The sequence below is a fragment of the Mercurialis annua genome, linkage group LG5 (genome assembly GCF_937616625.2).
Source record: "Mercurialis annua linkage group LG5, ddMerAnnu1.2, whole genome shotgun sequence".
Taxonomy (NCBI): domain Eukaryota; kingdom Viridiplantae; phylum Streptophyta; class Magnoliopsida; order Malpighiales; family Euphorbiaceae; genus Mercurialis; species Mercurialis annua.
Window position 1 is genome coordinate 41632366 of NC_065574.1, and position 21008 is coordinate 41653373.

The following is a 21008-nucleotide window of genomic DNA, read 5'->3' on the forward strand; positions in this document are numbered from 1 at the left end:
ATGAAAAAGTTCAGGGACCAAAACGTACTTTTAAAGATAGTTTTTATTTTGGTTGAATGAGTTGCAAGGCAGCAGATATATACGATGATCGTGCAAGGTGTGACGGGTGCGATCATACCAGCACTAATGCACCGGATCCCATCAGAACTCCGAAGTCAAACGTGCTTGGGCGAGAGCAGTACTAGGATGGGTGACCTCCTGGGAAGTCCTCGTGTTGCACCCCTTTTTTGCATTTTTGCGGTCCGCGCCTGCATTTTTTTAATTATTATCGCCTATCGCGTAAACAGAACGAGTAACGAGTAACGAGCACCGGTGAATTGCAATGCAGGGACTAAACGGGAAATATGAAAAAGTTCAGGGACCAAAACGTACTTTTAAAGATATTTTTTATTTTGGTTGAATGAGTTGCAAGGCAGCAGATATATACGATGATCGTGCAAGGTGTGACGGGTGCGATCATACCAGCACTAATGCACCGGATCCCATCAGAACTCCGAAGTTAAACGTGCTTGGGCGAGAGCAGTACTAGGATGGGTGACCTCCTGGGAAGTCCTCGTGTTGCACCCCTTTTTGGCATTTTTGCGGTCCGCGCCTGCATTTTTTTTATTATTATCGCCTATCGCGCAAACGAGTAACGAGCAACGAGCACCGGTGAATTGCAATGCAGGGACTAAACGGGAAATATGAAAAAGTTCAGGGACCAAAACGTACTTTTAAAGATAGTTTTTATTTTGGTTGAATGAGTTGCAAGGCAGCAGATATATACGATGATCGTGCAAGGTGTGACGGGTGCGATCATACCAGCACTAATGCACCGGATCCCATCAGAACTCCGAAGTTAAACGTGCTTGGGCGAGAGCAGTACTAGGATGGGTGACCTCCTGGGAAGTCCTCGTGTTGCACCCCTTTTTGGCATTTTTGCGGTCCGCGCCTGCATTTTTTTAATTATTATCGCCTATCGCGTAAACAGAACGAGTAACGAGTAACGAGCAACGAGCACCGGTGAATTGCAATGCAGGGACTAAACGGGAAATATGAAAAAGTTCAGGGACCAAAACGTACTTTTAAAGATATTTTTTATTTTGGTTGAATGAGTTGCAAGGCAGCAGATATATACGATGATCGTGCAAGGTGTGACGGGTGCGATCATACCAGCACTAATGCACCGGATCCCATCAGAACTCCGAAGTTAAACGTGCTTGGGCGAGAGCAGTACTAGGATGGGTGACCTCCTGGGAAGTCCTCGTGTTGCACCCCTTTTTTGAATTTTTGCGGTCCGCGCCTGCATTTTTTTAATTATTATCGCCTATCGCGTAAACAGAACGAGTAACGAGTAACGAGCAACGAGCACCGGTGAATTGCAATGCAGGGACTAAACGGGAAAAATGAAAAAGTTCAGGGACCAAAACGTACTTTTAAAGATATTTTTTATTTTGGTTGAATGAGTTGCAAGGCAGCAGATATATACGATGATCGTGCAAGGTGTGACGGGTGCGATCATACCAGCACTAATGCACCGGATCCCATCAGAACTCCGAAGTTAAACGTGCTTGGGCGAGAGCAGTACTAGGATGGGTGACCTCCTGGGAAGTCCTCGTGTTGCACCCCTTTTTGGCATTTTTGCGGTCCGCGCCTGCATTTTTTTTATTATTATCGCCTATCGCGCAAACGAGTAACGAGCAACGAGCACCGGTGAATTGCAATGCAGGGACTAAACGGGAAATATGAAAAAGTTCAGGGACCAAAACGTACTTTTAAAGATAGTTTTTATTTTGGTTGAATGAGTTGCAAGGCAGCAGATATATACGATGATCGTGCAAGGTGTGACGGGTGCGATCATACCAGCACTAATGCACCGGATCCCATCAGAACTCCGAAGTCAAACGTGCTTGGGCGAGAGCAGTACTAGGATGGGTGACCTCCTGGGAAGTCCTCGTGTTGCACCCCTTTTTGGCATTTTTGCGGTCCGCGCCTGCATTTTTTTAATTATTATCGCCTATCGCGTAAACAGAACGAGTAACGAGTAACGAGCACCGGTGAATTGCAATGCAGGGACTAAACGGGAAATATGAAAAAGTTCAGGGACCAAAACGTACTTTTAAAGATAGTTTTTATTTTGGTTGAATGAGTTGCAAGGCAGCAGATATATACGATGATCGTGCAAGGTGTGACGGGTGCGATCATACCAGCACTAATGCACCGGATCCCATCAGAACTCCGAAGTTAAACGTGCTTGGGCGAGAGCAGTACTAGGATGGGTGACCTCCTGGGAAGTCCTCGTGTTGCACCCCTTTTTTGCATTTTTGCGGTCCGCGCCTGCATTTTTTTAATTATTATCGCCTATCGCGTAAACAGAACGAGTAACGAGCACCGGTGAATTGCAATGCAGGGACTAAACGGGAAATATGAAAAAGTTCAGGGACCAAAACGTACTTTTAAAGATATTTTTTATTTTGGTTGAATGAGTTGCAAGGCAGCAGATATATACGATGATCGTGCAAGGTGTGACGGGTGCGATCATACCAGCACTAATGCACCGGATCCCATCAGAACTCCGAAGTTAAACGTGCTTGGGCGAGAGCAGTACTAGGATGGGTGACCTCCTGGGAAGTCCTCGTGTTGCACCCCTTTTTGGCATTTTTGCGGTCCGCGCCTGCATTTTTTTAATTATTATCGCCTATCGCGTAAACGAGTAACGAGCAACGAGCACCGGTGAATTGCAATGCAGGGACTAAACGGGAAATATGAAAAAGTTCAGGGACCAAAACGTACTTTTAAAGATATTTTTTATTTTGGTTGAATGAGTTGCAAGGCAGCAGATATATACGATGATCGTGCAAGGTGTGACGTGTGCGATCATACCAGCACTAATGCACCGGATCCCATCAGAACTCCGAAGTTAAACGTGCTTGGGCGAGAGCAGTACTAGGATGGGTGACCTCCTGGGAAGTCCTCGTGTTGCACCCCTTTTTTGCATTTTTGCGGTCCGCGCCTGCATTTTTTTAATTATTATCGCCTATCGCGTAAACAGAACGAGTAACGAGCACCGGTGAATTGCAATGCAGGGACTAAACGGGAAATATGAAAAAGTTCAGGGACCAAAACGTACTTTTAAAGATATTTTTTATTTTGGTTGAATGAGTTGCAAGGCAGCAGATATATACGATGATCGTGCAAGGTGTGACGGGTGCGATCATACCAGCACTAATGCACCGGATCCCATCAGAACTCCGAAGTTAAACGTGCTTGGGCGAGAGCAGTACTAGGATGGGTGACCTCCTGGGAAGTCCTCGTGTTGCACCCCTTTTTGGCATTTTTGCGGTCCGCGCCTGCATTTTTTTAATTATTATCGCCTATCGCGTAAACGAGTAACGAGCAACGAGCACCGGTGAATTGCAATGCAGGGACTAAACGGGAAATATGAAAAAGTTCAGGGACCAAAACGTACTTTTAAAGATATTTTTTATTTTGGTTGAATGAGTTGCAAGGCAGCAGATATATACGATGATCGTGCAAGGTGTGACGGGTGCGATCATACCAGCACTAATGCACCGGATCCCATCAGAACTCCGAAGTTAAACGTGCTTGGGCGAGAGCAGTACTAGGATGGGTGACCTCCTGGGAAGTCCTCGTGTTGCACCCCTTTTTTGCATTTTTGCGGTCCGCGCCTGCATTTTTTTAATTATTATCGCCTATCGCGTAAACAGAACGAGTAACGAGTAACGAGCAACGAGCACCGGTGAATTGCAATGCAGGGACTAAACGGGAAAAATGAAAAAGTTCAGGGACCAAAACGTACTTTTAAAGATATTTTTTATTTTGGTTGAATGAGTTGCAAGGCAGCAGATATATACGATGATCGTGCAAGGTGTGACGGGTGCGATCATACCAGCACTAATGCACCGGATCCCATCAGAACTCCGAAGTTAAACGTGCTTGGGCGAGAGCAGTACTAGGATGGGTGACCTCCTGGGAAGTCCTCGTGTTGCACCCCTTTTTTGCATTTTTGCGGTCCGCGCCTGCATTTTTTTAATTATTATCGCCTATCGCGTAAACAGAACGAGTAACGAGTAACGAGCAACGAGCACCGGTGAATTGCAATGCAGGGACTAAACGGGAAAAATGAAAAAGTTCAGGGACCAAAACGTACTTTTAAAGATATTTTTTATTTTGGTTGAATGAGTTGCAAGGCAGCAGATATATACGATGATCGTGCAAGGTGTGACGGGTGCGATCATACCAGCACTAATGCACCGGATCCCATCAGAACTCCGAAGTTAAACGTGCTTGGGCGAGAGCAGTACTAGGATGGGTGACCTCCTGGGAAGTCCTCGTGTTGCACCCCTTTTTGGCATTTTTGCGGTCCGCGCCTGCATTTTTTTTATTATTATCGCCTATCGCGCAAACGAGTAACGAGCAACGAGCACCGGTGAATTGCAATGCAGGGACTAAACGGGAAATATGAAAAAGTTCAGGGACCAAAACGTACTTTTAAAGATAGTTTTTATTTTGGTTGAATGAGTTGCAAGGCAGCAGATATATACGATGATCGTGCAAGGTGTGACGGGTGCGATCATACCAGCACTAATGCACCGGATCCCATCAGAACTCCGAAGTTAAACGTGCTTGGGCGAGAGCAGTACTAGGATGGGTGACCTCCTGGGAAGTCCTCGTGTTGCACCCCTTTTTGGCATTTTTGCCGTCCGCGCCTGCATTTTTTTAATTATTATCGCCTATCGCGTAAACAGAACGAGTAACGAGTAACGAGCACCGGTGAATTGCAATGCAGGGACTAAACGGGAAATATGAAAAAGTTCAGGGACCAAAACGTACTTTTAAAGATAGTTTTTATTTTGGTTGAATGAGTTGCAAGGCAGCAGATATATACGATGATCGTGCAAGGTGTGACGGGTGCGATCATACCAGCACTAATGCACCGGATTCCATCAGAACTCCGAAGTTAAACGTGCTTGGGCGAGAGCAGTACTAGGATGGGTGACCTCCTGGGAAGTCCTCGTGTTGCACCCCTTTTTTGCATTTTTGCGGTCCGCGCCTGCATTTTTTTAATTATTATCGCCTATCGCGTAAACAGAACGAGTAACGAGCACCGGTGAATTGCAATGCAGGGACTAAACGGGAAATATGAAAAAGTTCAGGGACCAAAACGTACTTTTAAAGATATTTTTTATTTTGGTTGAATGAGTTGCAAGGCAGCAGATATATACGATGATCGTGCAAGGTGTGACGGGTGCGATCATACTAGCACTAATGCACCGGATCCCATCAGAACTCCGAAGTTAAACGTGATTGGGCGAGAGCAGTACTAGGATGGGTGACCTCCTGGGAAGTCCTCGTGTTGCACCCCTTTTTTGCATTTTTGCGGTCCGCGCCTGCATTTTTTTAATTATTATCGCCTATCGCGTAAACAGAACGAGTAACGAGTAACGAGCAACGAGCACCGGTGAATTGCAATGCAGGGACTAAACGGGAAATATGAAAAAGTTCAGGGACCAAAACGTACTTTTAAAGATAGTTTTTATTTTGGTTGAATGAGTTGCAAGGCAGCAGATATATACGATGATCGTGCAAGGTGTGACGGGTGCGATCATACCAGCACTAATGCACCGGATCCCATCAGAACTTCGAAGTTAAACGTGCTTGGGCGAGAGCAGTACTAGGATGGGTGACCTCCTGGGAAGTCCTCGTGTTGCACCCCTTTTTTGCATTTTTGCGGTCCGCGCCTGCATTTTTTTAATTATTATCGCCTATCGCGTAAACAGAACGAGTAACGAGTAACGAGCACCGGTGAATTGCAATGCAGGGACTAAACGGGAAATATGAAAAAGTTCAGGGACCAAAACGTACTTTTAAAGATATTTTTTATTTTGGTTGAATGAGTTGCAAGGCAGCAGATATATACGATGATCGTGCAAGGTGTGACGGGTGCGATCATACCAGCACTAATGCACCGGATTCCATCAGAACTCCGAAGTTAAACGTGCTTGGGCGAGAGCAGTACTAGGATGGGTGACCTCCTGGGAAGTCCTCGTGTTGCACCCCTTTTTTGCATTTTTGCGGTCCGCGCCTGCATTTTTTTAATTATTATCGCCTATCGCGTAAACAGAACGAGTAACGAGCACCGGTGAATTGCAATGCAGGGACTAAACGGGAAATATGAAAAAGTTCAGGGACCAAAACGTACTTTTAAAGATATTTTTTATTTTGGTTGAATGAGTTGCAAGGCAGCAGATATATACGATGATCGTGCAAGGTGTGACGGGTGCGATCATACCAGCACTAATGCACCGGATCCCATCAGAACTCCGAAGTTAAACGTGATTGGGCGAGAGCAGTACTAGGATGGGTGACCTCCTGGGAAGTCCTCGTGTTGCACCCCTTTTTTGCATTTTTGCGGTCCGCGCCTGCATTTTTTTAATTATTATCGCCTATCGCGTAAACAGAACGAGTAACGAGTAACGAGCAACGAGCACCGGTGAATTGCAATGCAGGGACTAAACGGGAAATATGAAAAAGTTCAGGGACCAAAACGTACTTTTAAAGATAGTTTTTATTTTGGTTGAATGAGTTGCAAGGCAGCAGATATATACGATGATCGTGCAAGGTGTGACGGGTGCGATCATACCAGCACTAATGCACCGGATCCCATCAGAACTTCGAAGTTAAACGTGCTTGGGCGAGAGCAGTACTAGGATGGGTGACCTCCTGGGAAGTCCTCGTGTTGCACCCCTTTTTTGCATTTTTGCGGTCCGCGCCTGCATTTTTTTAATTATTATCGCCTATCGCGTAAACAGAACGAGTAACGAGCACCGGTGAATTGCAATGCAGGGACTAAACGGGAAATATGAAAAAGTTCAGGGACCAAAACGTACTTTTAAAGATAGTTTTTATTTTGGTTGAATGAGTTGCAAGGCAGCAGATATATACGATGATCGTGCAAGGTGTGACGGGTGCGATCATACCAGCACTAATGCACCGGATCCCATCAGAACTCCGAAGTTAAACGTGCTTGGGCGAGAGCAGTACTAGGATGGGTGACCTCCTGGGAAGTCCTCGTGTTGCACCCCTTTTTTGCATTTTTGCGGTCCGCGCCTGCATTTTTTTAATTATTATCGCCTATCGCGTAAACAGAACGAGTAACGAGCAACGAGCACCGGTGAATTGCAATGCAGGGACTAAACGGGAAATATGAAAAAGTTCAGGGACCAAAACGTACTTTTAAAGATAGTTTTTATTTTGGTTGAATGAGTTGCAAGGCAGCAGATATATACGATGATCGTGCAAGGTGTGACGGGTGCGATCATACCAGCACTAATGCACCGGATCCCATCAGAACTCCGAAGTTAAACGAGCTTGGGCGAGAGCAGTACTAGGATGGGTGACCTCCTGGGAAGTCCTCGTGTTGCACCCCTTTTTTGCATTTTTGCGGTCCGCGCCTGCATTTTTTTAATTATTATCGCCTATCGCGTAAACAGAACGAGTAACGAGCACCGGTGAATTGCAATGCAGGGACTAAACGGGAAATATGAAAAAGTTCAGGGACCAAAACGTACTTTTAAAGATATTTTTTATTTTGGTTGAATGAGTTGCAAGGCAGCAGATATATACGATGATCGTGCAAGGTGTGACGGGTGCAATCATACTAGCACTAATGCACAGGATCCCATCAGAACTCCGAAGTGAAACGTGATTGGGCGAGAGCAGTACTAGGATGGGTGACCTCCTGGGAAGTCCTCGTGTTGCACCCCTTTTTTGCATTTTTGCGGTCCGCGCCTGCATTTTTTTAATTATTATCGCCTATCGCGTAAACAGAACGAGTAACGAGCACCGGTGAATTGCAATGCAGGGACTAAACGGGAAATATGAAAAAGTTCAGGGACCAAAACGTACTTTTAAAGATAGTTTTTATTTTGGTTGAATGAGTTGCAAGGCAGCAGATATATACGATGATCGTGCAAGGTGTGACGGGTGCGATCATACCAGCACTAATGCACCGGATCCCATCAGAACTCCGAAGTTAAACGTGCTTGGGCGAGAGCAGTACTAGGATGGGTGACCTCCTGGGAAGTCCTCGTATTGCACCCCTTTTTTGCATTTTTGCGGTCCGCGCCTGCATTTTTTTAATTATTATCGCCTATCGCGTAAACAGAACGAGTAACGAGTAACGAGCACCGGTGAATTGCAATGCAGGGACTAAACGGGAAATATGAAAAAGTTCAGGGACCAAAACGTACTTTTAAAGATATTTTTTATTTTGGTTGAATGAGTTGCAAGGCAGCAGATATATACGATGATCGTGCAAGGTGTGACGGGTGCGATCATACTAGCACTAATGCACCGGATCCCATCAGAACTCCGAAGTTAAACGTGATTGGGCGAGAGCAGTACTAGGATGGGTGACCTCCTGGGAAGTCCTCGTGTTGCACCCCTTTTTTGCATTTTTGCGGTCCGCGCCTGCATTTTTTTAATTATTATCGCCTATCGCGTAAACAGAACGAGTAACGAGCACCGGTGAATTGCAATGCAGGGACTAAACGGGAAATATGAAAAAGTTCAGGGACCAAAACGTACTTTTAAAGATAGTTTTTATTTTGGTTGAATGAGTTGCAAGGCAGCAGATATATACGATGATCGTGCAAGGTGTGACGGGTGCGATCATACCAGCACTAATGCACCGGATCCCATCAGAACTCCGAAGTTAAACGTGCTTGGGCGAGAGCAGTACTAGGATGGGTGACCTCCTGGGAAGTCCTCGTGTTGCACCCCTTTTTTGCATTTTTGCGGTCCGCGCCTGCATTTTTTTAATTATTATCGCCTATCGCGTAAACAGAACGAGTAACGAGCACCGGTGAATTGCAATGCAGGGACTAAACGGGAAATATGAAAAAGTTCAGGGACCAAAACGTACTTTTAAAGATATTTTTTATTTTGGTTGAATGAGTTGCAAGGCAGCAGATATATACGATGATCGTGCAAGGTGTGACGGGTGCGATCATACCAGCACTAATGCACCGGATCCCATCAGAACTCCGAAGTTAAACGTGCTTGGGCGAGAACAGTACTAGGATGGGTGACCTCCTGGGAAGTCCTCGTGTTGCACCCCTTTTTGGCATTTTTGCGGTCCGCGCCTGCATTTTTTTAATTATTATCGCCTATCGCGTAAACGAGTAACGAGCAACGAGCACCGGTGAATTGCAATGCAGGGACTAAACGGGAAATATGAAAAAGTTCAGGGACCAAAACGTACTTTTAAAGATAGTTTTTATTTTGGTTGAATGAGTTGCAAGGCAGCAGATATATACGATGATCGTGCAAGGTGTGACGGGTGCGATCATACCAGCACTAATGCACCGGATCCCATCAGAACTCCGAAGTTAAACGTGCTTGGGCGAGAGCAGTACTAGGATGGGTGACCTCCTGGGAAGTCCTCGTGTTGCACCCCTTTTTGGCATTTTTGCGGTCCGCGCCTGCATTTTTTTAATTATTATCGCCTATCGCGTAAACAGAACGAGTAACGAGTAACGAGCAACGAGCACCGGTGAATTGCAATGCAGGGACTAAACGGGAAATATGAAAAAGTTCAGGGACCAAAACGTACTTTTAAAGATATTTTTTATTTTGGTTGAATGAGTTGCAAGGCAGCAGATATATACGATGATCGTGCAAGGTGTGACGGGTGCGATCATACCAGCACTAATGCACCGGATCCCATCAGAACTCCGTAGTTAAACGTGCTTGGGCGAGAGCAGTACTAGGATGGGTGACCTCCTGGGAAGTCCTCGTGTTGCACCCCTTTTTTGCATTTTTGCGGTCCGCGCCTGCATTTTTTTAATTATTATCGCCTATCGCGTAAACAGAACGAGTAACGAGCACCGGTGAATTGCAATGCAGGGACTAAACGGGAAATATGAAAAAGTTCAGGGACCAAAACGTACTTTTAAAGATATTTTTTATTTTGGTTGAATGAGTTGCAAGGCAGCAGATATATACGATGATCGTGCAAGGTGTGACGGGTGCAATCATACTAGCACTAATGCACAGGATCCCATCAGAACTCCGAAGTGAAACGTGATTGGGCGAGAGCAGTACTAGGATGGGTGACCTCCTGGGAAGTCCTCGTGTTGCACCCCTTTTTTGCATTTTTGCGGTCCGCGCCTGCATTTTTTTAATTATTATCGCCTATCGCGTAAACAGAACGAGTAACGAGCACCGGTGAATTGCAATGCAGGGACTAAACGGGAAATATGAAAAAGTTCAGGGACCAAAACGTACTTTTAAAGATAGTTTTTATTTTGGTTGAATGAGTTGCAAGGCAGCAGATATATACGATGATCGTGCAAGGTGTGACGGGTGCGATCATACCAGCACTAATGCACCGGATCCCATCAGAACTCCGAAGTTAAACGTGCTTGGGCGAGAGCAGTACTAGGATGGGTGACCTCCTGGGAAGTCCTCGTGTTGCACCCCTTTTTGGCATTTTTGCGGTCCGCGCCTGCATTTTTTTAATTATTATCGCCTATCGCGTAAACAGAACGAGTAACGAGCACCGGTGAATTGCAATGCAGGGACTAAACGGGAAATATGAAAAAGTTCAGGGACCAAAACGTACTTTTAAAGATAGTTTTTATTTTGGTTGAATGAGTTGCAAGGCAGCAGATATATACGATGATCGTGCAAGGTGTGACGGGTGCGATCATACCAGCACTAATGCACCGGATCCCATCAGAACTCCGAAGTTAAACGTGCTTGGGCGAGAGCAGTACTAGGATGGGTGACCTCCTGGGAAGTCCTCGTATTGCACCCCTTTTTTGCATTTTTGCGGTCCGCGCCTGCATTTTTTTAATTATTATCGCCTATCGCGTAAACAGAACGAGTAACGAGTAACGAGCACCGGTGAATTGCAATGCAGGGACTAAACGGGAAATATGAAAAAGTTCAGGGACCAAAACGTACTTTTAAAGATATTTTTTATTTTGGTTGAATGAGTTGCAAGGCAGCAGATATATACGATGATCGTGCAAGGTGTGACGGGTGCGATCATACTAGCACTAATGCACCGGATCCCATCAGAACTCCGAAGTTAAACGTGATTGGGCGAGAGCAGTACTAGGATGGGTGACCTCCTGGGAAGTCCTCGTGTTGCACCCCTTTTTTGCATTTTTGCGGTCCGCGCCTGCATTTTTTTAATTATTATCGCCTATCGCGTAAACAGAACGAGTAACGAGCACCGGTGAATTGCAATGCAGGGACTAAACGGGAAATATGAAAAAGTTCAGGGACCAAAACGTACTTTTAAAGATAGTTTTTATTTTGGTTGAATGAGTTGCAAGGCAGCAGATATATACGATGATCGTGCAAGGTGTGACGGGTGCGATCATACCAGCACTAATGCACCGGATCCCATCAGAACTCCGAAGTTAAACGTGCTTGGGCGAGAGCAGTACTAGGATGGGTGACCTCCTGGGAAGTCCTCGTGTTGCACCCCTTTTTTGCATTTTTGCGGTCCGCGCCTGCATTTTTTTAATTATTATCGCCTATCGCGTAAACAGAACGAGTAACGAGCACCGGTGAATTGCAATGCAGGGACTAAACGGGAAATATGAAAAAGTTCAGGGACCAAAACGTACTTTTAAAGATATTTTTTATTTTGGTTGAATGAGTTGCAAGGCAGCAGATATATACGATGATCGTGCAAGGTGTGACGGGTGCGATCATACCAGCACTAATGCACCGGATCCCATCAGAACTCCGAAGTTAAACGTGCTTGGGCGAGAACAGTACTAGGATGGGTGACCTCCTGGGAAGTCCTCGTGTTGCACCCCTTTTTGGCATTTTTGCGGTCCGCGCCTGCATTTTTTTAATTATTATCGCCTATCGCGTAAACGAGTAACGAGCAACGAGCACCGGTGAATTGCAATGCAGGGACTAAACGGGAAATATGAAAAAGTTCAGGGACCAAAACGTACTTTTAAAGATATTTTTTATTTTGGTTGAATGAGTTGCAAGGCAGCAGATATATACGATGATCGTGCAAGGTGTGACGGGTGCGATCATACCAGCACTAATGCACCGGATCCCATCAGAACTCCGTAGTTAAACGTGCTTGGGCGAGAGCAGTACTAGGATGGGTGACCTCCTGGGAAGTCCTCGTGTTGCACCCCTTTTTTGCATTTTTGCGGTCCGCGCCTGCATTTTTTTAATTATTATCGCCTATCGCGTAAACAGAACGAGTAACGAGCACCGGTGAATTGCAATGCAGGGACTAAACGGGAAATATGAAAAAGTTCAGGGACCAAAACGTACTTTTAAAGATATTTTTTATTTTGGTTGAATGAGTTGCAAGGCAGCAGATATATACGATGATCGTGCAAGGTGTGACGGGTGCGATCATACCAGCACTAATGCACCGGATCCCATCAGAACTCCGAAGTTAAACGTGCTTGGGCGAGAGCAGTACTAGGATGGGTGACCTCCTGGGAAGTCCTCGTGTTGCACCCCTTTTTGGCATTTTTGCGGTCCGCGCCTGCATTTTTTTAATTATTATCGCCTATCGCGTAAACGAGTAACGAGCAACGAGCACCGGTGAATTGCAATGCAGGGACTAAACGGGAAATATGAAAAAGTTCAGGGACCAAAACGTACTTTTAAAGATAGTTTTTATTTTGGTTGAATGAGTTGCAAGGCAGCAGATATATACGATGATCGTGCAAGGTGTGACGGGTGCGATCATACCAGCACTAATGCACCGGATCCCATCAGAACTCCGAAGTTAAACGTGCTTGGGCGAGAGCAGTACTAGGATGGGTGACCTCCTGGGAAGTCCTCGTGTTGCACCCCTTTTTGGCATTTTTGCGGTCCGCGCCTGCATTTTTTTAATTATTATCGCCTATCGCGTAAACAGAACGAGTAACGAGTAACGAGCAACGAGCACCGGTGAATTGCAATGCAGGGACTAAACGGGAAATATGAAAAAGTTCAGGGACCAAAACGTACTTTTAAAGATATTTTTTATTTTGGTTGAATGAGTTGCAAGGCAGCAGATATATACGATGATCGTGCAAGGTGTGACGGGTGCGATCATACCAGCACTAATGCACCGGATCCCATCAGAACTCTGAAGTTAAACGTGCTTGGGCGAGAGCAGTACTAGTATGGGTGACCTCCTGGGAAGTCCTCGTGTTGCACCCCTTTTTTGCATTTTTGCGGTCCGCGCCTGCATTTTTTTAATTATTATCGCCTATCGCGTAAACAGAACGAGTAACGAGTAACGAGCAACGAGCACCGGTGAATTGCAATGCAGGGACTAAACGGGAAAAATGAAAAAGTTCAGGGACCAAAACGTACTTTTAAAGATATTTTTTATTTTGGTTGAATGAGTTGCAAGGCAGCAGATATATACGATGATCGTGCAAGGTGTGACGGGTGCGATCATACCAGCACTAATGCACCGGATCCCATCAGAACTCCGAAGTTAAACGTGCTTGGGCGAGAGCAGTACTAGGATGGGTGACCTCCTGGGAAGTCCTCGTGTTGCACCCCTTTTTGGCATTTTTGCGGTCCGCGCCTGCATTTTTTTAATTATTATCGCCTATCGCGTAAACGAGTAACGAGCAACGAGCACCGGTGAATTGCAATGCAGGGACTAAACGGGAAATATGAAAAAGTTCAGGGACCAAAACGTACTTTTAAAGATAGTTTTTATTTTGGTTGAATGAGTTGCAAGGCAGCAGATATATACGATGATCGTGCAAGGTGTGACGGGTGCGATTATACCAGCACTAATGCACCGGATCCCATCAGAACTCCGAAGTTAAACGTGCTTGGGCGAGAGCAGTACTAGGATGGGTGACCTCCTGGGAAGTCCTCGTGTTGCACCCCTTTTTGGCATTTTTGCGGTCCGCGCCTGCATTTTTTTAATTATTATCGCCTATCGCGTAAACGAGTAACGAGCAACGAGCACCGGTGAATTGCAATGCAGGGACTAAACGGGAAATATGAAAAAGTTCAGGGACCAAAACGTACTTTTAAAGATAGTTTTTATTTTGGTTGAATGAGTTGCAAGGCAGCAGATATATACGATGATCGTGCAAGGTGTGACGGGTGCGATCATACCAGCACTAATGCACCGGATCCCATCAGAACTCCGAAGTTAAACGTGCTTGGGCGAGAGCAGTACTAGGATGGGTGACCTCCTGGGAAGTCCTCGTGTTGCACCCCTTTTTTGCATTTTTGCGGTCCGCGCCTGCATTTTTTTAATTATTATCGCCTATCGCGTAAACAGAACGAGTAACGAGTAACGAGCAACGAGCACCGGTGAATTGCAATGCAGGGACTAAACGGGAAAAATGAAAAAGTTCAGGGACCAAAACGTACTTTTAAAGATATTTTTTATTTTGGTTGAATGAGTTGCAAGGCAGCAGATATATATGATGATCGTGCAAGGTGTGACGGGTGCGATCATACCAGCACTAATGCACCGGATCCCATCAGAACTCCGAAGTTAAACGTGCTTGGGCGAGAGCAGTACTAGGATGGGTGACCTCCTGGGAAGTCCTCGTGTTGCACCCTTTTTTGGCATTTTTGCGGTCCGCGCCTGCATTTTTTTTATTATTATCGCCTATCGCGCAAACGAGTAACGAGCAACGAGCACCGGTGAATTGCAATGCAGGGACTAAACGGGAAATATGAAAAAGTTCAGGGACCAAAACGTACTTTTAAAGATAGTTTTTATTTTGGTTGAATGAGTTGCAAGGCAGCAGATATATACGATGATCGTGCAAGGTGTGACGGGTGCGATCATACCAGCACTAATGCACCGGATCCCATCAGAACTCCGAAGTTAAACGTGCTTGGGCGAGAGCAGTACTAGGATGGGTGACCTCCTTGGAAGTCCTCGTGTTGCACCCCTTTTTGGCATTTTTGCGGTCCGCGCCTGCATTTTTTTAATTATTATCGCCTATCGCGTAAACAGAACGAGTAACGAGTAACGAGTAACGAGCACCGGTGAATTGCAATGCAGGGACTAAACGGGAAATATGAAAAAGTTCAGGGACCAAAACGTACTTTTAAAGATATTTTTTATTTTGGTTGAATGAGTTGCAAGGCAGCAGATATATACGATGATCGTGCAAGGTGTGACGGGTGCGATCATACTAGCACTAATGCACCGGATCCCATCAGAACTCCGAAGTTAAACGTGATTGGGCGAGAGCAGTACTAGGATGGGTGACCTCCTGGGAAGTCCTCGTGTTGCACCCCTTTTTTGCATTTTTGCGGTCCGCGCCTGCATTTTTTTAATTATTATCGCCTATCGCGTAAACAGAACGAGTAACGAGTAACGAGCAACGAGCACCGGTGAATTGCAATGCAGGGACTAAACGGGAAATATGAAAAAGTTCAGGGACCAAAACGTACTTTTAAAGATAGTTTTTATTTTGGTTGAATGAGTTGCAAGGCAGCAGATATATACGATGATCGTGCAAGGTGTGACGGGTGCGATCATACCAGCACTAATGCACCGGATCCCATCAGAACTCCGTAGTTAAACGTGCTTGGGCGAGAGCAGTACTAGGATGGGTGACCTCCTGGGAAGTCCTCGTGTTGCACCCCTTTTTTGCATTTTTGCGGTCCGCGCCTGCATTTTTTTAATTATTATCGCCTATCGCGTAAACAGAACGAGTAACGAGCACCGGTGAATTGCAATGCAGGGACTAAACGGGAAATATGAAAAAGTTCAGGGACCAAAACGTACTTTTAAAGATATTTTTTATTTTGGTTGAATGAGTTGCAAGGCAGCAGATATATACGATGATCGTGCAAGGTGTGACGGGTGCGATCATACCAGCACTAATGCACCGGATCCCATCAGAACTCTGAAGTTAAACGTGCTTGGGCGAGAGCAGTACTAGTATGGGTGACCTCCTGGGAAGTCCTCGTGTTGCACCCCTTTTTTGCATTTTTGCGGTCCGCGCCTGCATTTTTTTAATTATTATCGCCTATCGCGTAAACAGAACGAGTAACGAGTAACGAGCAACGAGCACCGGTGAATTGCAATGCAGGGACTAAACGGGAAAAATGAAAAAGTTCAGGGACCAAAACGTACTTTTAAAGATATTTTTTATTTTGGTTGAATGAGTTGCAAGGCAGCAGATATATACGATGATCGTGCAAGGTGTGACGGGTGCGATCATACCAGCACTAATGCACCGGATCCCATCAGAACTCCGAAGTTAAACGTGCTTGGGCGAGAGCAGTACTAGGATGGGTGACCTCCTGGGAAGTCCTCGTGTTGCACCCCTTTTTGGCATTTTTGCGGTCCGCGCCTGCATTTTTTTAATTATTATCGCCTATCGCGTAAACGAGTAACGAGCAACGAGCACCGGTGAATTGCAATGCAGGGACTAAACGGGAAATATGAAAAAGTTCAGGGACCAAAACGTACTTTTAAAGATAGTTTTTATTTTGGTTGAATGAGTTGCAAGGCAGCAGATATATACGATGATCGTGCAAGGTGTGACGGGTGCGATTATACCAGCACTAATGCACCGGATCCCATCAGAACTCCGAAGTTAAACGTGCTTGGGCGAGAGCAGTACTAGGATGGGTGACCTCCTGGGAAGTCCTCGTGTTGCACCCCTTTTTGGCATTTTTGCGGTCCGCGCCTGCATTTTTTTAATTATTATCGCCTATCGCGTAAACGAGTAACGAGCAACGAGCACCGGTGAATTGCAATGCAGGGACTAAACGGGAAATATGAAAAAGTTCAGGGACCAAAACGTACTTTTAAAGATAGTTTTTATTTTGGTTGAATGAGTTGCAAGGCAGCAGATATATACGATGATCGTGCAAGGTGTGACGGGTGCGATCATACCAGCACTAATGCACCGGATCCCATCAGAACTCCGAAGTTAAACGTGCTTGGGCGAGAGCAGTACTAGGATGGGTGACCTCCTGGGAAGTCCTCGTGTTGCACCCCTTTTTTGCATTTTTGCGGTCCGCGCCTGCATTTTTTTAATTATTATCGCCTATCGCGTAAACAGAACGAGTAACGAGTAACGAGCAACGAGCACCGGTGAATTGCAATGCAGGGACTAAACGGGAAAAATGAAAAAGTTCAGGGACCAAAACGTACTTTTAAAGATATTTTTTATTTTGGTTGAATGAGTTGCAAGGCAGCAGATATATATGATGATCGTGCAAGGTGTGACGGGTGCGATCATACCAGCACTAATGCACCGGATCCCATCAGAACTCCGAAGTTAAACGTGCTTGGGCGAGAGCAGTACTAGGATGGGTGACCTCCTGGGAAGTCCTCGTGTTGCACCCTTTTTTGGCATTTTTGCGGTCCGCGCCTGCATTTTTTTTATTATTATCGCCTATCGCGCAAACGAGTAACGAGCAACGAGCACCGGTGAATTGCAATGCAGGGACTAAACGGGAAATATGAAAAAGTTCAGGGACCAAAACGTACTTTTAAAGATAGTTTTTATTTTGGTTGAATGAGTTGCAAGGCAGCAGATATATACGATGATCGTGCAAGGTGTGACGGGTGCGATCATACCAGCACTAATGCACCGGATCCCATCAGAACTCCGAAGTTAAACGTGCTTGGGCGAGAGCAGTACTAGGATGGGTGACCTCCTGGGAAGTCCTCGTGTTGCACCCCTTTTTGGCATTTTTGCGGTCCGCGCCTGCATTTTTTTAATTATTATCGCCTATCGCGTAAACAGAACGAGTAACGAGTAACGAGTAACGAGCACCGGTGAATTGCAATGCAGGGACTAAACGGGAAATATGAAAAAGTTCAGGGACCAAAACGTACTTTTAAAGATATTTTTTATTTTGGTTGAATGAGTTGCAAGGCAGCAGATATATACGATGATCGTGCAAGGTGTGACGGGTGCGATCATACTAGCACTAATGCACCGGATCCCATCAGAACTCCGAAGTTAAACGTGATTGGGCGAGAGCAGTACTAGGATGGGTGACCTCCTGGGAAGTCCTCGTGTTGCACCCCTTTTTTGCATTTTTGCGGTCCGCGCCTGCATTTTTTTAATTATTATCGCCTATCGCGTAAACAGAACGAGTAACGAGTAACGAGCAACGAGCACCGGTGAATTGCAATGCAGGGACTAAACGGGAAATATGAAAAAGTTCAGGGACCAAAACGTACTTTTAAAGATAGTTTTTATTTTGGTTGAATGAGTTGCAAGGCAGCAGATATATACGATGATCGTGCAAGGTGTGACGGGTGCGATCATACCAGCACTAATGCACCGGATCCCATCAGAACTCCGTAGTTAAACGTGCTTGGGCGAGAGCAGTACTAGGATGGGTGACCTCCTGGGAAGTCCTCGTGTTGCACCCCTTTTTTGCATTTTTGCGGTCCGCGCCTGCATTTTTTTAATTATTATCGCCTATCGCGTAAACAGAACGAGTAACGAGCACCGGTGAATTGCAATGCAGGGACTAAACGGGAAATATGAAAAAGTTCAGGGACCAAAACGTACTTTTAAAGATATTTTTTATTTTGGTTGAATGAGTTGCAAGGCAGCAGATATATACGATGATCGTGCAAGGTGTGACGGGTGCGATCATACCAGCACTAATGCACCGGATCCCATCAGAACTCCGAAGTTAAACGTGCTTGGGCGAGAGCAGTACTAGGATGGGTGACCTCCTGGGAAGTCCTCGTGTTGCACCCTTTTTTGGCATTTTTGCGGTCCGCGCCTGCATTTTTTTTATTATTATCGCCTATCGCGCAAACGAGTAACGAGCAACGAGCACCGGTGAATTGCAATGCAGGGACTAAACGGGAAATATGAAAAAGTTCAGGGACCAAAACGTACTTTTAAAGATAGTTTTTATTTTGGTTGAATGAGTTGCAAGGCAGCAGATATATACGATGATCGTGCAAGGTGTGACGGGTGCGATCATACCAGCACTAATGCACCGGATCCCATCAGAACTCCGAAGTTAAACGTGCTTGGGCGAGAGCAGTACTAGGATGGGTGACCTCCTGGGAAGTCCTCGTGTTGCACCCCTTTTTGGCATTTTTGCGGTCCGCGCCTGCATTTTTTTAATTATTATCGCCTATCGCGTAAACAGAACGAGTAACGAGTAACGAGTAACGAGCACCGGTGAATTGCAATGCAGGGACTAAACGGGAAATATGAAAAAGTTCAGGGACCAAAACGTACTTTTAAAGATATTTTTTATTTTGGTTGAATGAGTTGCAAGGCAGCAGATATATACGATGATCGTGCAAGGTGTGACGGGTGCGATCATACTAGCACTAATGCACCGGATCCCATCAGAACTCCGAAGTTAAACGTGATTGGGCGAGAGCAGTACTAGGATGGGTGACCTCCTGGGAAGTCCTCGTGTTGCACCCCTTTTTTGCATTTTTGCGGTCCGCGCCTGCATTTTTTTAATTATTATCGCCTATCGCGTAAACAGAACGAGTAACGAGTAACGAGCAACGAGCACCGGTGAATTGCAATGCAGGGACTAAACGGGAAATATGAAAAAGTTCAGGGACCAAAACGTACTTTTAAAGATAGTTTTTATTTTGGTTGAATGAGTTGCAAGGCAGCAGATATATACGATGATCGTGCAAGGTGTGACGGGTGCGATCATACCAGCACTAATGCACCGGATCCCATCAGAACTCCGTAGTTAAACGTGCTTGGGCGAGAGCAGTACTAGGATGGGTGACCTCCTGGGAAGTCCTCGTGTTGCACCCCTTTTTTGCATTTTTGCGGTCCGCGCCTGCATTTTTTTAATTATTATCGCCTATCGCGTAAACAGAACGAGTAACGAGCACCGGTGAATTGCAATGCAGGGACTAAACGGGAAATATGAAAAAGTTCAGGGACCAAAACGTACTTTTAAAGATATTTTTTATTTTGGTTGAATGAGTTGCAAGGCAGCAGATATATACGATGATCGTGCAAGGTGTGACGGGTGCGATCATACCAGCACTAATGCACCGGATCCCATCAGAACTCCGAAGTTAAACGTGCTTGGGCGAGAGCAGTACTAGGATGGGTGACCTCCTGGGAAGTCCTCGTGTTGCACCCCTTTTTGGCATTTTTGCGGTCCGCGCCTGCATTTTTTTAATTATTATCGCCTATCGCGTAAACGAGTAACGAGCAACGAGCACCGGTGAATTGCAATGCAGGGACTAAACGGGAAATATGAAAAAGTTCAGGGACCAAAACGTACTTTTAAAGATAGTTTTTATTTTGGTTGAATGAGTTGCAAGGCAGCAGATATATACGATGATCGTGCAAGGTGTGACGGGTGCGATCATACCAGCACTAATGCACCGGATCCCATCAGAACTCCGAAGTTAAACGTGCTTGGGCGAGAGCAGTACTAGGATGGGTGACCTCCTGGGAAGTCCTCGTGTTGCACCCCTTTTTGGCATTTTTGCGGTCCGCGCCTGCATTTTTTTAATTATTATCGCCTATCGCGTAAACAGAACGAGTAACGAGTAACGAGCAACGAGCACCGGTGAATTGCAATGCAGGGACTAAACGGGAAATATGAAAAAGTTCAGGGACCAAAACGTACTTTTAAAGATATTTTTTATTTTGGTTGAATGAGTTGCAAGGCAGCAGATATATACGATGATCGTGCAAGGTGTGACGGGTGCGATCATACCAGCACTAATGCACCGGATCCCATCAGAACTCCGAAGTTAAACGTGCTTGGGCGAGAGCAGTACTAGGATGGGTGACCTCCTGGGAAGTCCTCGTGTTGCACCCCTTTTTTGCATTTTTGCGGTCCGCGCCTGCATTTTTTTAATTATTATCGCCTATCGCGTAAACAGAACGAGTAACGAGTAACGAGCAACAAGCACCGGTGAATTGCAATGCAGGGACTAAACGGGAAAAATGAAAAAGTTCAGGGACCAAAACGTACTTTTAAAGATATTTTTTATTTTGGTTGAATGAGTTGCAAGGCAGCAGATATATACGATGATC

At 45.6% G+C, this 21008-nt stretch overlaps 61 non-coding genes across 61 annotated transcripts; all 61 read left to right on the plus strand.

Annotated features, from left to right (window-relative positions):
• The first annotated feature begins 104 nt into the window (after positions 1-104).
• Positions 105-223, plus strand: LOC126684542 (5S ribosomal RNA). The gene has a single exon (XR_007642715.1). It is a non-coding gene; the product is annotated as a 5S ribosomal RNA (ribosomal RNA).
• Positions 224-448: 225 nt separating this feature from the next.
• On the plus strand, positions 449-567 carry LOC126685523 (5S ribosomal RNA). Its single transcript, XR_007643625.1, has one exon. It is a non-coding gene; the product is annotated as a 5S ribosomal RNA (ribosomal RNA).
• Positions 568-787: 220 nt separating this feature from the next.
• On the plus strand, positions 788-906 carry LOC126685524 (5S ribosomal RNA). Its single transcript, XR_007643626.1, has one exon. It is a non-coding gene; the product is annotated as a 5S ribosomal RNA (ribosomal RNA).
• Positions 907-1138: 232 nt separating this feature from the next.
• LOC126685525 (5S ribosomal RNA) lies at positions 1139-1257 on the plus strand. The gene has a single exon (XR_007643627.1). It is a non-coding gene; the product is annotated as a 5S ribosomal RNA (ribosomal RNA).
• Positions 1258-1489: 232 nt separating this feature from the next.
• On the plus strand, positions 1490-1608 carry LOC126685527 (5S ribosomal RNA). Its single transcript, XR_007643629.1, has one exon. It is a non-coding gene; the product is annotated as a 5S ribosomal RNA (ribosomal RNA).
• Positions 1609-1828: 220 nt separating this feature from the next.
• Positions 1829-1947, plus strand: LOC126684543 (5S ribosomal RNA). Its single transcript, XR_007642716.1, has one exon. It is a non-coding gene; the product is annotated as a 5S ribosomal RNA (ribosomal RNA).
• A 225-nt stretch (positions 1948-2172) lies between these two features.
• On the plus strand, positions 2173-2291 carry LOC126685528 (5S ribosomal RNA). Its single transcript, XR_007643630.1, has one exon. It is a non-coding gene; the product is annotated as a 5S ribosomal RNA (ribosomal RNA).
• Positions 2292-2509: 218 nt separating this feature from the next.
• On the plus strand, positions 2510-2628 carry LOC126685529 (5S ribosomal RNA). Its single transcript, XR_007643631.1, has one exon. It is a non-coding gene; the product is annotated as a 5S ribosomal RNA (ribosomal RNA).
• A 220-nt stretch (positions 2629-2848) lies between these two features.
• LOC126684513 (5S ribosomal RNA) lies at positions 2849-2967 on the plus strand. The gene has a single exon (XR_007642688.1). It is a non-coding gene; the product is annotated as a 5S ribosomal RNA (ribosomal RNA).
• Positions 2968-3185: 218 nt separating this feature from the next.
• On the plus strand, positions 3186-3304 carry LOC126685530 (5S ribosomal RNA). Its single transcript, XR_007643632.1, has one exon. It is a non-coding gene; the product is annotated as a 5S ribosomal RNA (ribosomal RNA).
• A 220-nt stretch (positions 3305-3524) lies between these two features.
• Positions 3525-3643, plus strand: LOC126685531 (5S ribosomal RNA). Its single transcript, XR_007643633.1, has one exon. It is a non-coding gene; the product is annotated as a 5S ribosomal RNA (ribosomal RNA).
• A 232-nt stretch (positions 3644-3875) lies between these two features.
• LOC126685532 (5S ribosomal RNA) lies at positions 3876-3994 on the plus strand. The gene has a single exon (XR_007643634.1). It is a non-coding gene; the product is annotated as a 5S ribosomal RNA (ribosomal RNA).
• Positions 3995-4226: 232 nt separating this feature from the next.
• Positions 4227-4345, plus strand: LOC126685533 (5S ribosomal RNA). The gene has a single exon (XR_007643635.1). It is a non-coding gene; the product is annotated as a 5S ribosomal RNA (ribosomal RNA).
• A 220-nt stretch (positions 4346-4565) lies between these two features.
• Positions 4566-4684, plus strand: LOC126685534 (5S ribosomal RNA). Its single transcript, XR_007643636.1, has one exon. It is a non-coding gene; the product is annotated as a 5S ribosomal RNA (ribosomal RNA).
• Positions 4685-4909: 225 nt separating this feature from the next.
• Positions 4910-5028, plus strand: LOC126684599 (5S ribosomal RNA). The gene has a single exon (XR_007642772.1). It is a non-coding gene; the product is annotated as a 5S ribosomal RNA (ribosomal RNA).
• A 218-nt stretch (positions 5029-5246) lies between these two features.
• LOC126685033 (5S ribosomal RNA) lies at positions 5247-5365 on the plus strand. The gene has a single exon (XR_007643190.1). It is a non-coding gene; the product is annotated as a 5S ribosomal RNA (ribosomal RNA).
• A 232-nt stretch (positions 5366-5597) lies between these two features.
• On the plus strand, positions 5598-5716 carry LOC126684785 (5S ribosomal RNA). Its single transcript, XR_007642954.1, has one exon. It is a non-coding gene; the product is annotated as a 5S ribosomal RNA (ribosomal RNA).
• A 225-nt stretch (positions 5717-5941) lies between these two features.
• On the plus strand, positions 5942-6060 carry LOC126684600 (5S ribosomal RNA). The gene has a single exon (XR_007642773.1). It is a non-coding gene; the product is annotated as a 5S ribosomal RNA (ribosomal RNA).
• Positions 6061-6278: 218 nt separating this feature from the next.
• On the plus strand, positions 6279-6397 carry LOC126684974 (5S ribosomal RNA). Its single transcript, XR_007643134.1, has one exon. It is a non-coding gene; the product is annotated as a 5S ribosomal RNA (ribosomal RNA).
• A 232-nt stretch (positions 6398-6629) lies between these two features.
• On the plus strand, positions 6630-6748 carry LOC126684786 (5S ribosomal RNA). Its single transcript, XR_007642955.1, has one exon. It is a non-coding gene; the product is annotated as a 5S ribosomal RNA (ribosomal RNA).
• A 218-nt stretch (positions 6749-6966) lies between these two features.
• Positions 6967-7085, plus strand: LOC126685535 (5S ribosomal RNA). Its single transcript, XR_007643637.1, has one exon. It is a non-coding gene; the product is annotated as a 5S ribosomal RNA (ribosomal RNA).
• A 225-nt stretch (positions 7086-7310) lies between these two features.
• Positions 7311-7429, plus strand: LOC126684860 (5S ribosomal RNA). The gene has a single exon (XR_007643026.1). It is a non-coding gene; the product is annotated as a 5S ribosomal RNA (ribosomal RNA).
• Positions 7430-7647: 218 nt separating this feature from the next.
• Positions 7648-7766, plus strand: LOC126685086 (5S ribosomal RNA). Its single transcript, XR_007643239.1, has one exon. It is a non-coding gene; the product is annotated as a 5S ribosomal RNA (ribosomal RNA).
• Positions 7767-7984: 218 nt separating this feature from the next.
• Positions 7985-8103, plus strand: LOC126685308 (5S ribosomal RNA). The gene has a single exon (XR_007643416.1). It is a non-coding gene; the product is annotated as a 5S ribosomal RNA (ribosomal RNA).
• A 225-nt stretch (positions 8104-8328) lies between these two features.
• On the plus strand, positions 8329-8447 carry LOC126685035 (5S ribosomal RNA). The gene has a single exon (XR_007643192.1). It is a non-coding gene; the product is annotated as a 5S ribosomal RNA (ribosomal RNA).
• Positions 8448-8665: 218 nt separating this feature from the next.
• LOC126685536 (5S ribosomal RNA) lies at positions 8666-8784 on the plus strand. The gene has a single exon (XR_007643638.1). It is a non-coding gene; the product is annotated as a 5S ribosomal RNA (ribosomal RNA).
• A 218-nt stretch (positions 8785-9002) lies between these two features.
• Positions 9003-9121, plus strand: LOC126684372 (5S ribosomal RNA). Its single transcript, XR_007642553.1, has one exon. It is a non-coding gene; the product is annotated as a 5S ribosomal RNA (ribosomal RNA).
• Positions 9122-9341: 220 nt separating this feature from the next.
• Positions 9342-9460, plus strand: LOC126685538 (5S ribosomal RNA). Its single transcript, XR_007643640.1, has one exon. It is a non-coding gene; the product is annotated as a 5S ribosomal RNA (ribosomal RNA).
• Positions 9461-9692: 232 nt separating this feature from the next.
• LOC126684405 (5S ribosomal RNA) lies at positions 9693-9811 on the plus strand. The gene has a single exon (XR_007642584.1). It is a non-coding gene; the product is annotated as a 5S ribosomal RNA (ribosomal RNA).
• A 218-nt stretch (positions 9812-10029) lies between these two features.
• LOC126685087 (5S ribosomal RNA) lies at positions 10030-10148 on the plus strand. Its single transcript, XR_007643240.1, has one exon. It is a non-coding gene; the product is annotated as a 5S ribosomal RNA (ribosomal RNA).
• A 218-nt stretch (positions 10149-10366) lies between these two features.
• On the plus strand, positions 10367-10485 carry LOC126685539 (5S ribosomal RNA). The gene has a single exon (XR_007643641.1). It is a non-coding gene; the product is annotated as a 5S ribosomal RNA (ribosomal RNA).
• A 218-nt stretch (positions 10486-10703) lies between these two features.
• On the plus strand, positions 10704-10822 carry LOC126685319 (5S ribosomal RNA). The gene has a single exon (XR_007643427.1). It is a non-coding gene; the product is annotated as a 5S ribosomal RNA (ribosomal RNA).
• Positions 10823-11047: 225 nt separating this feature from the next.
• Positions 11048-11166, plus strand: LOC126685036 (5S ribosomal RNA). Its single transcript, XR_007643193.1, has one exon. It is a non-coding gene; the product is annotated as a 5S ribosomal RNA (ribosomal RNA).
• A 218-nt stretch (positions 11167-11384) lies between these two features.
• On the plus strand, positions 11385-11503 carry LOC126685541 (5S ribosomal RNA). Its single transcript, XR_007643642.1, has one exon. It is a non-coding gene; the product is annotated as a 5S ribosomal RNA (ribosomal RNA).
• Positions 11504-11721: 218 nt separating this feature from the next.
• On the plus strand, positions 11722-11840 carry LOC126684373 (5S ribosomal RNA). Its single transcript, XR_007642554.1, has one exon. It is a non-coding gene; the product is annotated as a 5S ribosomal RNA (ribosomal RNA).
• A 220-nt stretch (positions 11841-12060) lies between these two features.
• Positions 12061-12179, plus strand: LOC126684406 (5S ribosomal RNA). The gene has a single exon (XR_007642585.1). It is a non-coding gene; the product is annotated as a 5S ribosomal RNA (ribosomal RNA).
• A 218-nt stretch (positions 12180-12397) lies between these two features.
• LOC126685542 (5S ribosomal RNA) lies at positions 12398-12516 on the plus strand. The gene has a single exon (XR_007643643.1). It is a non-coding gene; the product is annotated as a 5S ribosomal RNA (ribosomal RNA).
• Positions 12517-12736: 220 nt separating this feature from the next.
• Positions 12737-12855, plus strand: LOC126685543 (5S ribosomal RNA). Its single transcript, XR_007643644.1, has one exon. It is a non-coding gene; the product is annotated as a 5S ribosomal RNA (ribosomal RNA).
• A 232-nt stretch (positions 12856-13087) lies between these two features.
• Positions 13088-13206, plus strand: LOC126684964 (5S ribosomal RNA). The gene has a single exon (XR_007643126.1). It is a non-coding gene; the product is annotated as a 5S ribosomal RNA (ribosomal RNA).
• Positions 13207-13438: 232 nt separating this feature from the next.
• On the plus strand, positions 13439-13557 carry LOC126685544 (5S ribosomal RNA). The gene has a single exon (XR_007643645.1). It is a non-coding gene; the product is annotated as a 5S ribosomal RNA (ribosomal RNA).
• A 220-nt stretch (positions 13558-13777) lies between these two features.
• On the plus strand, positions 13778-13896 carry LOC126684390 (5S ribosomal RNA). Its single transcript, XR_007642570.1, has one exon. It is a non-coding gene; the product is annotated as a 5S ribosomal RNA (ribosomal RNA).
• A 220-nt stretch (positions 13897-14116) lies between these two features.
• Positions 14117-14235, plus strand: LOC126685545 (5S ribosomal RNA). Its single transcript, XR_007643646.1, has one exon. It is a non-coding gene; the product is annotated as a 5S ribosomal RNA (ribosomal RNA).
• A 232-nt stretch (positions 14236-14467) lies between these two features.
• On the plus strand, positions 14468-14586 carry LOC126684302 (5S ribosomal RNA). The gene has a single exon (XR_007642487.1). It is a non-coding gene; the product is annotated as a 5S ribosomal RNA (ribosomal RNA).
• Positions 14587-14806: 220 nt separating this feature from the next.
• Positions 14807-14925, plus strand: LOC126684634 (5S ribosomal RNA). Its single transcript, XR_007642806.1, has one exon. It is a non-coding gene; the product is annotated as a 5S ribosomal RNA (ribosomal RNA).
• A 232-nt stretch (positions 14926-15157) lies between these two features.
• On the plus strand, positions 15158-15276 carry LOC126685037 (5S ribosomal RNA). Its single transcript, XR_007643194.1, has one exon. It is a non-coding gene; the product is annotated as a 5S ribosomal RNA (ribosomal RNA).
• Positions 15277-15508: 232 nt separating this feature from the next.
• LOC126684408 (5S ribosomal RNA) lies at positions 15509-15627 on the plus strand. Its single transcript, XR_007642588.1, has one exon. It is a non-coding gene; the product is annotated as a 5S ribosomal RNA (ribosomal RNA).
• A 218-nt stretch (positions 15628-15845) lies between these two features.
• On the plus strand, positions 15846-15964 carry LOC126684966 (5S ribosomal RNA). The gene has a single exon (XR_007643127.1). It is a non-coding gene; the product is annotated as a 5S ribosomal RNA (ribosomal RNA).
• Positions 15965-16196: 232 nt separating this feature from the next.
• Positions 16197-16315, plus strand: LOC126685546 (5S ribosomal RNA). The gene has a single exon (XR_007643647.1). It is a non-coding gene; the product is annotated as a 5S ribosomal RNA (ribosomal RNA).
• Positions 16316-16535: 220 nt separating this feature from the next.
• On the plus strand, positions 16536-16654 carry LOC126684392 (5S ribosomal RNA). Its single transcript, XR_007642571.1, has one exon. It is a non-coding gene; the product is annotated as a 5S ribosomal RNA (ribosomal RNA).
• A 220-nt stretch (positions 16655-16874) lies between these two features.
• LOC126685547 (5S ribosomal RNA) lies at positions 16875-16993 on the plus strand. The gene has a single exon (XR_007643648.1). It is a non-coding gene; the product is annotated as a 5S ribosomal RNA (ribosomal RNA).
• Positions 16994-17225: 232 nt separating this feature from the next.
• On the plus strand, positions 17226-17344 carry LOC126684303 (5S ribosomal RNA). The gene has a single exon (XR_007642488.1). It is a non-coding gene; the product is annotated as a 5S ribosomal RNA (ribosomal RNA).
• Positions 17345-17564: 220 nt separating this feature from the next.
• Positions 17565-17683, plus strand: LOC126685548 (5S ribosomal RNA). Its single transcript, XR_007643649.1, has one exon. It is a non-coding gene; the product is annotated as a 5S ribosomal RNA (ribosomal RNA).
• A 232-nt stretch (positions 17684-17915) lies between these two features.
• On the plus strand, positions 17916-18034 carry LOC126685038 (5S ribosomal RNA). Its single transcript, XR_007643195.1, has one exon. It is a non-coding gene; the product is annotated as a 5S ribosomal RNA (ribosomal RNA).
• Positions 18035-18266: 232 nt separating this feature from the next.
• On the plus strand, positions 18267-18385 carry LOC126684409 (5S ribosomal RNA). The gene has a single exon (XR_007642589.1). It is a non-coding gene; the product is annotated as a 5S ribosomal RNA (ribosomal RNA).
• Positions 18386-18603: 218 nt separating this feature from the next.
• On the plus strand, positions 18604-18722 carry LOC126684304 (5S ribosomal RNA). Its single transcript, XR_007642489.1, has one exon. It is a non-coding gene; the product is annotated as a 5S ribosomal RNA (ribosomal RNA).
• Positions 18723-18942: 220 nt separating this feature from the next.
• LOC126685550 (5S ribosomal RNA) lies at positions 18943-19061 on the plus strand. Its single transcript, XR_007643651.1, has one exon. It is a non-coding gene; the product is annotated as a 5S ribosomal RNA (ribosomal RNA).
• Positions 19062-19293: 232 nt separating this feature from the next.
• On the plus strand, positions 19294-19412 carry LOC126685039 (5S ribosomal RNA). Its single transcript, XR_007643196.1, has one exon. It is a non-coding gene; the product is annotated as a 5S ribosomal RNA (ribosomal RNA).
• Positions 19413-19644: 232 nt separating this feature from the next.
• Positions 19645-19763, plus strand: LOC126684410 (5S ribosomal RNA). The gene has a single exon (XR_007642590.1). It is a non-coding gene; the product is annotated as a 5S ribosomal RNA (ribosomal RNA).
• Positions 19764-19981: 218 nt separating this feature from the next.
• LOC126685551 (5S ribosomal RNA) lies at positions 19982-20100 on the plus strand. Its single transcript, XR_007643652.1, has one exon. It is a non-coding gene; the product is annotated as a 5S ribosomal RNA (ribosomal RNA).
• Positions 20101-20320: 220 nt separating this feature from the next.
• On the plus strand, positions 20321-20439 carry LOC126685552 (5S ribosomal RNA). Its single transcript, XR_007643653.1, has one exon. It is a non-coding gene; the product is annotated as a 5S ribosomal RNA (ribosomal RNA).
• Positions 20440-20671: 232 nt separating this feature from the next.
• On the plus strand, positions 20672-20790 carry LOC126685553 (5S ribosomal RNA). The gene has a single exon (XR_007643654.1). It is a non-coding gene; the product is annotated as a 5S ribosomal RNA (ribosomal RNA).
• Positions 20791-21008: the final 218 nt, after the last annotated feature.